The sequence below is a fragment of the Pelodiscus sinensis genome, chromosome 5 (assembly GCF_049634645.1).
Source record: "Pelodiscus sinensis isolate JC-2024 chromosome 5, ASM4963464v1, whole genome shotgun sequence".
Taxonomy (NCBI): domain Eukaryota; kingdom Metazoa; phylum Chordata; order Testudines; family Trionychidae; genus Pelodiscus; species Pelodiscus sinensis.
In genome coordinates this window covers 131,202,188-131,213,142 of record NC_134715.1, presented here as the reverse complement: position 1 = coordinate 131,213,142, position 10,955 = coordinate 131,202,188, and positions in this window count along the sequence as shown.

Sequence of the window (10,955 nt, the reverse complement as noted above, 5' to 3'; positions counted from 1 at the left end):
GTTGAATTTCATGATCATCTACAAATTTTCTCTCAGGCTACAAACCATGTGCAATGGGCAAATTGCAATTCAATCAGCTTGGAACAGCAGAGTTAGGGGGTGCACTAGCCTCTGGGTGCAGCAGAAAAGTGAGCGGATTGGCTCCTGAGCAGTAATCGGGAAAGATCAGGTGGCAGAGAGAAGTAGAATAAAGCATTTGAGAAGCGGAATAAAGAGAGCAGTGGATAGTTCACATTGGAATTATCACTCACAAGTCCTGCTGGGGTGCCTGCTACGGACAGAGAGGAATTGTTTCCCCAGGTGGATGAATGGCTGTCTGGCAGCTCAGGCACGGAGTTAATTCCTGCCTCTGCCACTGATGGTCTGCATGACCTTGGCCAAGTCATTTAATCTTCCCATGCATTAGGTCCCCATCTGTACAGCAGGGATACAATATACCTCCTATGCTTTTGGGGGGAAGGAAACATTTCTTACTCAGTGTCTGAGCCATGCCAAGTGCGACAGGATTCTGAACTCGGTCTCCAAGGAGAGTTAAACACCACTGCTACGTCTAGACTGGCATGATTTTCTGGAAATGCTTTTAATAGAAAAGTTTTCCGTTAAAAGCATTTTCGGAAAAGAGCATCTAGATTGGCACGGACGCTTTTCCGCAAAAGCACTTTTTGCAGAAAAGCGTCCGCGGCCAATCTAGACGTGCTTTTCCGCAAAAAAGCCCTGATCGCCATTTTCGTGATCGGGGCTTTTTTGCGGAAAACAGTACCGTGCTGTTTGCGCAAGAGGCCTTTTGCCCGAATGGGAGTAGCACAGTATTTCCGCAAGAACACTGACGATCTTACATGAGATCGTCAGTGTTCTTGTGGAAATTCAAGCGGCCAGTGGAGACAGCTGGCGAGTTTTTCCACAAAATCAGATGATTTTGCAGAAAAACTTGCCAGTCTAGACACAGCCCACTAGAATGGGCTCCTTCTTCTCATTGGCTCAGACCTCCAGGGGCCAATTCCTGTTCCCAGCCCCACCCAGGCCTCCCTGTTCCCACCTCCCAAGCGCCTTCTCTCCTGTGTAGGCACAAGCCTTCGGACATAGGGTCTGGGTGAAAAGAAGGTCTGGCCATTCCCTAGTATCTTGGCATTCCTCCTGGTTCATCTCCAGGACCTGGGTAATCTCCTACCTGGGGTGCTGTCAGCAGCCCAGACTGCTCAATGCAGCTGATGAGTAACTGGGCTGGCCTGGAGTCATTGCCACCAGGCAAGGGTGCAAGAAGGACGAGATTCCTCACTCATAAACCAGGCTCCCGAGCCCTGCGTGGGGAGTTAATTAACCAGAGGGGCTGGAGATCCAGGCAGGATCCACCAGAAACGAGACGGGACGTGATTCGCCTCCAACCACACAGGGTAGCCCAGTGAACTTGCCCCTCTCTGGACAACAGAAGGGGCGGGTGGGGGGAGGAATGTAACTGAGCCCCCCTTGCATTCTCCCTCCTTGCTTCAATTACACCAGCCAATTAATGTGCCGGAGCAAGGTTAATAGAGGTGAAGTCGCCAAGGAAGCGAGCGCTCAGGAGGTCAGAGCCGCAGGACCTGCTGCATGTCGGAGTTTGTTTTTAATTAGGCGGGGAGGGAAGTGGCTGGTTATCAAGACATCAGGCAGTTGACTTGTCAGTCAAAGGGATCATGGCCGTCTGGCCGGATGAAAGAACGCTCTGTGCTCGGGAACGGCTCCATGGCACCTGCCGCCCAGCCCCATCTGGGAGGGTATCAGCCGGAGCAGGGGGGCTAGATTGTGCCTCCAAGTCTCAGGCTGCTCGGTCTCCACTCCCACGGAGAACAGCGGGTCCAACGGCTCGCCCCACCTGGGGTCGGGAAGGGAATGTTCCCCCGGGTCAGCCTGGCAGATCTAGGGGGCGTTGCTTTTTTCTGCAGCAAAGGGCACTGGGTCACTTGCAGGCTGGAACCCAATGATGGATTCTCTGTAACGGAAAGTCTTTCAATCACGGGTGGCAGGCGGGAAGCCTGCCTGAGGCTCCTGCTGGGCTGTGGGGCAGGGAGATGTGAAGGTAAGCGCCTCCCAGGCAGAGCCTGCACCTGGCACCCCTCCCAAAGCCCAACTCCCTGCAAGAATCGGGCTTGGTTAGTTTGGAAAGGAGAAGACTGAGAGGGGACAGGACAGCGGTTTTCAGGTATCTAAAAGGGTGTCACAAGGAGGAGGGAGAAACATTGTTCTCCTTGGCCTCTGAGGACAGGACAAGAAGCAATGGGCTTAAACTGCAGCAAGGGAGGTTTAGGTTGGACATTAGGAAAAAGTTCCCAACTGTCAGGGTGGTGAAACACTGGAATAAATTGCCCAGGGGGTTGTGGAATCCCCATCACTGGAGATATTCAAGAGCAGGTTGGACAGGAGGGCAGGGGACTGGACTTGATGATCTCGAGGTCCCTTCCAGTTCTAGTATTCTATGAATCTATGGGTAAGTCTAGACTACATGCCTCTGCCGACAGAGGCATGTAAATTAGACTACCCGACATAGTCAATGAAGCTGGGATTTAAATATCCCCGGCTTCATTAAAATAGAAACGGCCACGGTGCTGTTCGAGCTCAGCTGATCATCGGCACAGCGCGCGAGTCCAGACGCGGATCGGTCGCCAAGGGAAGGCTTTGTCGACCGCTCCCTTATGCCTTGTGAAACAGACCCTATGATGTGAGCATGTCAGTAACCCAGCCAGAGGTTAGGGGTCTATTTCAGTGGTCGGGGAGTCAAGTTCTGTGGGCTACATCCCCCTCCCACTGCCTGAGAAGCTGCACGTTGGGTCTTCTCCAGCCCGGCTGATGCCTCCCGCCCTGCCCACAGGTATGCTATTCATGCATTAAAAATAATTAGCAGGTTCAGTTTGCTTTCAATGAATTGCAGGCGTTACATGTGATTCATTGACAGCCCTTTTACAAATATTTTTAAATTGTGCAGGATCGAACTGAAAAATGTCATTTGACCTGAAAAAAACAAAATGTATTTAACACTTTCCTATTTGGGGAACATTTTGAACAAATTCTATTTTGGGTTGAGCCCACAATTGGTTTTCTTTTTGAATGGCCGGGGATCAGTAAAAACGGTGGTTTACATTGTTCTATTCTTGCCTGCCCACTCACTTCCCATCACAGTGACATCTCAGAGGTTTCTGCGTGGGCATAAAATCTCAGGACTAACATCTTTGGGGGGGGGGGGTTCTTGCACCTTCCTCTATAGCAGATGGAACTGGCTATTCTGACATAGGTTATTGTATTAGATAGAGCCTGGCCGGATTCTGCAAGTGCCTTTCCCAGCTGGCTGTAAAACAGGATTTTCGCCTTCCTCTGTAGCATGGGGCACAGATCACAACTGGAGGATTCTCTGCAGCTTGGGGTCTTCGAAGTATTTGAAGGCTTCAATATCTGAGATATAGGTGAGAGGATTATTCTAAGAGGGGTGGGTGAAATTCTGTGGCCTGCACTGTGCAGGGGGTCAGACTAGATGATCATAATGGTCCCTTCTGACCTTAAAGTCTATGACTGTCCACACAATGGCGAGGGTCAAAATCCCCCTGGGTGCATCTAGACTGGCAAGATTTTGCTGTCTACACTGGCTGCTTGAATTTGCGCAAGAGCACTGATGTTCTAATGTAAGAATTCAGTGCTTCTTGTGCAAATACTTTGACGCTCCCGCTCAGGGATAAGCCCTCTTGCACAAGAATACTTGCGCAAGGGGGCCAGCGTAGACAGGCACCTTAATTTTTTGCGCAAGAAAGCCCGATGGCTAAAATGGCCATCGGAGCTTTCTTGCGCAAAAGCGCATCTATACGGGGCACGGATGCTTTTGCACAAAAGTGCTTTTTGTGCAAAAGCATCCGTGCCAATCTAGACGCTCTTTTGGTGAAATACTTAGAACGGAAAAACTTTTCCGTTAAAAGCATTTCCGCGAAATCATGCCAGTCTAGACACAGCCCCTTTGTTTAGAGTTTGGCTTTGTCATCCAAGACATGAACACAAGGATGAGCTCCAGCGTTCTCCCCAGGTGTTGGTGGTCCTAAGACTCCTCTTTCGGGACTACTCAGCTCACCCCTTAGATCCTCTTTCCGCAGAAAGCCACCCCCACGTTCAGGCAGGGCAAAAAGCCGCCTACCTGGAGGAGTCAGACCCCACCGAATCCTTTCCCAGGATGAGAACCACCTGCCAGTTGGGCACAATGTTTCAGACAAGCCCCGTCAGATCCACCTGTCCATCATGTCCTATGTGAGCGCTCACCATACCCCGCCTGCAGAGGTTGGTTTAGGTTAGATTGGGAATTAGGCTGGTCATGCCCAGAGTTGGATAAGCAACATAGCATTGTCTTTGTTGTAAATGATGGCAGCCCCTAAAGACTCCCCCCAAGATCAGCACCCCCTTGGATCGGGACCGTGTCTCACCCCACGGCTGGAACTAGTCGAAGCTTGGGTAGCTGATGCTTTTCTCCCATTGCACAGACGGGCAAATCTTCATGGTAGAAGGTAAAATGAGTCCCGGTGGTAGGGGCTGTGACGTAGTGGGGGGGCTGTCTGCTCTGTGACCTGGGGTCCCCCTGCGCTGTGATGGGAAATTCTCACTGACTCTCCCAAATGTGGATTAACCCAGACACCCGGGCTCAGCCTCCCAGGGAGAGACAAAGGGAGGAAGGCGGAGACCAGTACCTGGCTGGGGGGCAGGGCTAGAAGAGAGTTTTAGTTTCTGTCTGGTATCATGGAGGAAGCAGCCTAAGCAAGGGGCTGGGATTTAGGGGCCCAGGCTCCCCCATCGCAAGAGGGGCTGAGGCATCCTAGGCCTGCCCTGGAACCAGATTATATTTGTGCTGTGCTGTATCCTGGAGAAGCAATAAACTCCCTCTATTCTACTGGCTGGTGGAGTCTGTTCGTGCCACTTCGGGGGTGCAGGAAGTGTGGGGAACCACAACGTGCCATCACAGGGGCATTCTGTGTATTGTAGTGAGCACAGGCTCCACTAACACCGCCTAGCTCATGCACAGCTCTGTTTATCGGTACATCCCAAAGCGGTCAGTCTCTTTATTCTCATTTACCAACTATGGAAACTGAGGCAGTGAGCATCATCACCTCTTACTCAAGATCAACTAGCTGTGGCGCAGCACAGCTGGGCTCTTGCACTCAAGTTTCCAGTCCAGTGCGCTAGCCACTAGGCCTCACAGCCTTCACCTACTAGCCACCGTATGAGGCAGGCTGGGAGTTAGAGAGCCAGCCACATGGTCTATTAGCCACAATCAGACTGTGATTTAGGCTACGTCTGGACAGCGGGGCTGTTTTGGGATACTGGAAGTATCCCAAAATAGCAATTCTGCGTCTTTAAACGCGCCCCTTATTTCAAAATAACGGGCATGCCGTTCCAGCATCCCTGAAACCCTTGTTCCACAAAGGTTAAGGGACTTGTTGGCATCGTGCTTTATTCCTAAATTAATTTTGAAATAAGCTATTTAGAAATTTCCTCAAAATAAGCTACACATTTTGCATAGCGCCAACTGCGTCGCTTATTTCGAGGTAAGGGTGCTGTGTAGACGCAGCCTTCTAGTTCTTACAGCCTGGTCTCTGCTCTCTGGCGAGGACACTGGTCTTACAGCCTCTAAACAGATTCAAACAGTACCTGAGTGGTACCGGCATCCTCCTTGCTCTGCTCCAAGGGAAAACCTCGCTGCAGGGCCTTCCTCCCTGCCGACTATTTCCAAATTGGCTCATAAAACAAATCACCAGCTGTTGCTGACCTCCGTCCGTTCCCAGCCTCTGACCTCTCCTGCTTTGAAGTGAGCCGGGGACACCTGCCCGTCCATCTCCCAGGACAGTTCGGCGCGACCAGGCTGGGGTAGGGGCAGCCTCCTGCCTGGGGGGCTGAGAGAAGCCCCCCTGTAATCAGTGTAATGGAGAACAGCCCTGCATACCGCCCTCCCCTTTACTGTGGGCCTCACAGGTGTGAGAAGTCCACATCACATTGTACAGGGCAGGCCGCATGGAGCCACCTGGCTCTTGTTAAACTGACTGTCAAGAGGGGGTTTCTTGGGATGTATCTGTCCTTAAATCGCAGACCTATTAGGGCATCTGATCTGTTACCCCGCCCCCCTCAGCCTATGCAGGATTGGAGGGGGGAGGAGGTGGTGGGAAGGGACTTTCCATAGTCTCAACAACAAAAATCCTGCTGAAAATTGCTGAACTGGACCCCTGGAGAGGGGACGTAATTCACTTATTAACCACTTTGGGTGTTCTTCCTGACAAGCCAATAAGCTGAGCAGGATTTCCTCTGCCCCCGCCCCACAGCTGGCTCTCCTTTGCTTCATTAGGCAGCACCGTGGGGCAGGGATCAGCTTTTTGTTCCGTTTGTACAGCACCTAGTACAGCGGGGTGCTGGGCTGAGGCAAAGCTACCACCAGAATGCACCTACAAAAGCTGATGTTTGAAATACTGAATGGCATGTTACACTGGTTAAGAAAAAAAAAAGACCTCTAAGTGTGGGTGCCATGCTTGGGTTATCTAAAATTAAAAGTGTTGCTTAAAAAGGTCACATGATGCAAACAGGGCACGATCAGCATTGACTCAGACTTAGCTTTTCAGCCCGACATAGGCGGGGCTTGGTTTCTCAGTTCCCCAAACTGAAACCGATCTGGTTTTGTGGACAGAAAGCTCAAAAACGTTCAGGGAGAAATGCTATTTTCCAAAAAGGGCTAGTGCCCCTTGCAAGGGGAGGGATGGCTCAGCGGTGAGGACACCAGCTGGCATTCAAGGCCCTACTCTGCCACAGCCTTCCCATGTGGCTTTTGGCAAGTCACTTAGTAGCCCCGTGCCTCAGTTTCCCCAGCTGAACAAAGATAATTACCCTCCCTTGCCCTGTCTCACAGAGATGCCATGAGGGTAAATAGAATAAAGCTCGGGAAATGCTGACTGAGGTGATGGAGACCAGGTACGTGCCTGAGCGAGACGGTGTCCGTGATAAAGAGCTGACGCACTGGGATGCTGGGATTCCGTGTGAGGGAGGGGAGTGGGTTAAACATGTTTCTGGGGGAAGGGAACGGACGAGCGAGAAAGAAATCACAGAAGGTACAAAGGGGAAGGGGATGGGAGGAGGAACAGCCACGCAAGGACGGAAAATATTCTTGAAAAAAGGAAGAAAGAGCCAAGCCCTGGAGCCAGGAAAGATGTGCGGTGGAGAGGGGGGGGGGGGGGAGTGGAAGCAGAGAAGGGGAAAGCAAGCACTAGGCCAGGAGGAGCCAGGGAACGGGGGGATCCAGGGAGAAGCCCCCTTTGGGGAAGCGGAGCGGCTGATACCCGTTGCGGGCAGACACACACTCAGAGCACTCAACGCTGCTCCTGACGATCCCAGGACACCCTCTTGTCCCCAAGCAGCAAGGCCGGAATGGCGGTTCCAGGGCCTCCATAAGCTACAGTGGGAGCAGGCCTGTGTTGTCCAAGCTCTGGCTCTCCTGGGGACCGGCCTCTGGTTGCCTCGTGCTCCTGCCTTGCCGCAGCGGCGATGGGGCTGGGGCGGTGCCGTGCATGGAGCTCTCTGAGGCTCAGGGCTCCCACTCCACGCCCGTCCTGTCCCCAGGGAACCTGGCAGACTGGCCAGCCTGGCATTATTTTTCTCAGAAAGCTGCTGGGAGAGGGGGCTTGTGGCCACGCGGGGCAGCTTGCCTTCACGGGTAGGAGCTGAGAAGCCGGCGGCAGGCTGGGCCGGGCAAGAGACAGGCGTGGGTGTTCAGGCCGCTGGGAAACGAAGCCCGGCCTGGCGTCGCGGGGCAGAGAGAAGGGGCGCCCGGGGGCCCCTGGGAATGAAACGCTAGGCAAGGCGGTGGGGAGTGTCAAGCAACGCCACCCCCACCCCCACGGCCAAGCCGGCATTCAGACGGGGGGGGGGGGTTAGCACAGATGATCGCCCAGAGTCTGGAAGGCTGCCCAAGGCGAATAAGCCGATCTAGCCCCACCAGGGGCTGGGTGACCTCGTGTCCCACAGCCACACCTCGTGTGCCACGCAATGCAGGCATGGCCTGCTCCGACCGCAGGGGTTCCCCTGCCACCGGCAATCCCAGCGGGCTAGCTGCAGGGGGTGTCGCTCGGGCGGCAAAAGAACTCTGCCCTCGCCCGAGCGCTGTCGGCGTCACACTGCCGTGGAGGGGCGACCGGTGTCGTCAAAGCGACCTAATTTTCTAGCGCAGACCAGGCCTCGCAGCCAATACAGGCGCCAGGGTGGCAGATCAGCCTGGCACACGTGAGCCTGCGGGTCGCCCCACGCGTGTGTGCAGGGCCCTGCCCAGCGGGCGGTGGCCTTGGTGGAGGGCTTCCCTGTGACATGCCACGTCATGGAAAACCAGGACGACCTTTGCTAATAGCCACGCGCGCTGTAAGAGTTTCACCGTGTAAACAATTCACCGATGAGCATCCGCTTAAACGTTTCACCGGCGCGCACCGGCTCCCTGCTGCTGCCCCACGTGGAACCGTTAGAAATTTTTAACCGTTACTTTTCTAATACTGGTTTTTACCTCCCTCATAGCGACCTGAGCCAGGGCTGCAGGGACTCGCTGGCTCTTTGGCGTCACCAGCCCTGGCCGTGGGAGAAGTCACTTGAGCGAGTCCCTCCTGTCCCCAGACGTCCTAGTGCTGGGGGGGAGGGGGAGAGTGTTAACCCCTTTCTCTCCAGCTCCTTCCCATCTCAAAAGCTTCAGAGGGGGAGTTCATCTGTACAGGATCAACTTAAAAAAACAACCAGTGGTCTGGTAGCACTTTAAAGACGAACAAAACATGTTGATGAAATCATGAGCTTTTGTGGGCACAACCCACTTCTTCAGATGTTGGTAAGTAATTTTAGTGCCCCCCAAGCATGGGGGGCTGTGACTGGGGCAGTGCCATCTGGAGGAGGGGTAACTTCACCCTCTTACGTAGGGGCCCAAGCCCTCTCCTTCAGGAGGGCAGAGTTGCAGATCAGTGGAGAGTCCTTCCTGATCTGTCTGACGCACCCCCCTCCTCTAGCTCAATGCTGCCCTGCAGAATTCCAAAATTGTACCACTGCTTTTTTCCCCTTCTTCTTCATGGAGATTTACCTATTACAAAGAGCTGGAAGGGACCTTGAGAGATCATTGAATCCAGTCCCCTGCCTTTGCAGCAGGACCAAATACCATCCCTGATAGATTTGCCCCATATCCCTAAACGGCTCCCTCAGGGATTGAACTCACAACCCTGGGTTCTGCAGGCCAATGCTCAAACCACTGACCCACCTCTACCCCTGTAAAATATATCGATGTTGCTCCATCTCCCTCTGCGATTTGCTTCACAGCTCAGGCTTGCCTGGGAAGACAGATTTACATCCTCCCGGGAGGGGGACAGGAGGCTGCTAGTGAAAGCTACTGAGTCAAGGCAGCTCCGCCAACAATTGTGCTGGACGGATCCTTCCAGTTTTGGCCACGCCACCCCTTGCACAGGAGGAGGAAGATGAGCCTCCTTGTTTTGGTAGCTGGTGCTGCCCTCTTGTCCCCGGCTTGTACGTGGGTGACATTTTCATTTACCAGCGCCCCCAAAGGGACTGACCAGGAAGAAAAAACCCCCAACAGCCAAGCGAACGCACCTGCCTAATAAACCCAGCTCGCATTCCCTTTCGCCAGCCCCGCTTTCAGTGACATGGCAGGAGGCACTGGCCAGGGAGCAGCCCACGAGCGAACAGGGCGGGGAAGGGAAGCAAAGTGTCTCCGATAAGGCGGCCGGCCGAGCATAGCCGGAGAGGCTCTTATTAAGCCATGTAAAATGCTGCCAATGAGGCTCATAATGAAAATAATGAAATCCTTGATTGCGCGGCGTTTAGCACGTCAGAATCACATTCCCCTCCGCCCCCCAAGCAAGGTCACACTCAAGCCTCTCCCGCGTCTTTCCCGGCCGAGGAAAATTCCCAGCGGGGAGCAGCCCCGGCTGAATGGCCCACGCCGCCCTGGCACGCTGGCTCCCGGCGGAAGCAGAATCGGTCTCCCCTTGGCTTGGCGCATTACAGGGCAATTGGCGCGCTCGTGGTCAGACCCTACACGGCCAGTTGCTCGCCCTTTCCCGGAGCTATCTTGCTTCCATCTCTGCCCCCTGGGAAAAAGGCGCCTGCTGCTTTGAAAACTGCCTGATTCAAACGAGATAGAGGGTGTTTAGGGGCTGTGTTCCTGGCCCTGGCTAATAGGCCAGGCACAGAACACCATGCTTTATCTGTCCCATCTGGCCGGCTTAGCCGCCGGAATAAAAACAGGCTCATTTTCTCTCTAATGCCTCCTGCCGTTCTTTCCTTCACTCCCCAGGCCTGCGCTATTTGTTCCACTTGGGAGCCCTGAGATAAGGAGCTGGAGGAGGGGGGGGGAAGCCACCTCCCATTTGTAGACTGAAATTTCTTTGCTTGTTTTGATCTGATTGCAAACTTAAGGCCCGGTCCCACCCTGGAGAAAACCTCTGGCCCACGCTGCTTTCGTTACCTGTGGGGCTTGCTCAGGAGCCAAGAAGATGGGGAGAGCAGATCACAAGCGTGTACACACACCCACCCACCCACACACACACCCACACCCTGTGTTTACGGTGTGGTAGAGGCGAGGGACGGCTATTCACCCCTGCTCGTGAACACAGTGGGGAAGATTTTGAAAGTGGGGGTGAACGACGCAGGAGCATGAGGACACTGCTTAGACTCTGAGCTCTCGCAGGCCGGGCCCCCTTCTTGATGGTGTTTGTACGGTGCCTCGCGCCACGGGGCCCGTACCTGAGCCGTTACCGTAGCACAGGAATGAATAATGATCCATGGCACACGTACCAGGTACACGTGGGGAAGATGCTTGAAGCCATGGGACGACCAAAGCTCACGGAGTAGGAGCGTGCGTGAGCTCAGAGAGACCCCAATCGTACCCTCAGGGCACCCCACCCTTGTAAGACAGGCCAGCCAGCTCCAAATCC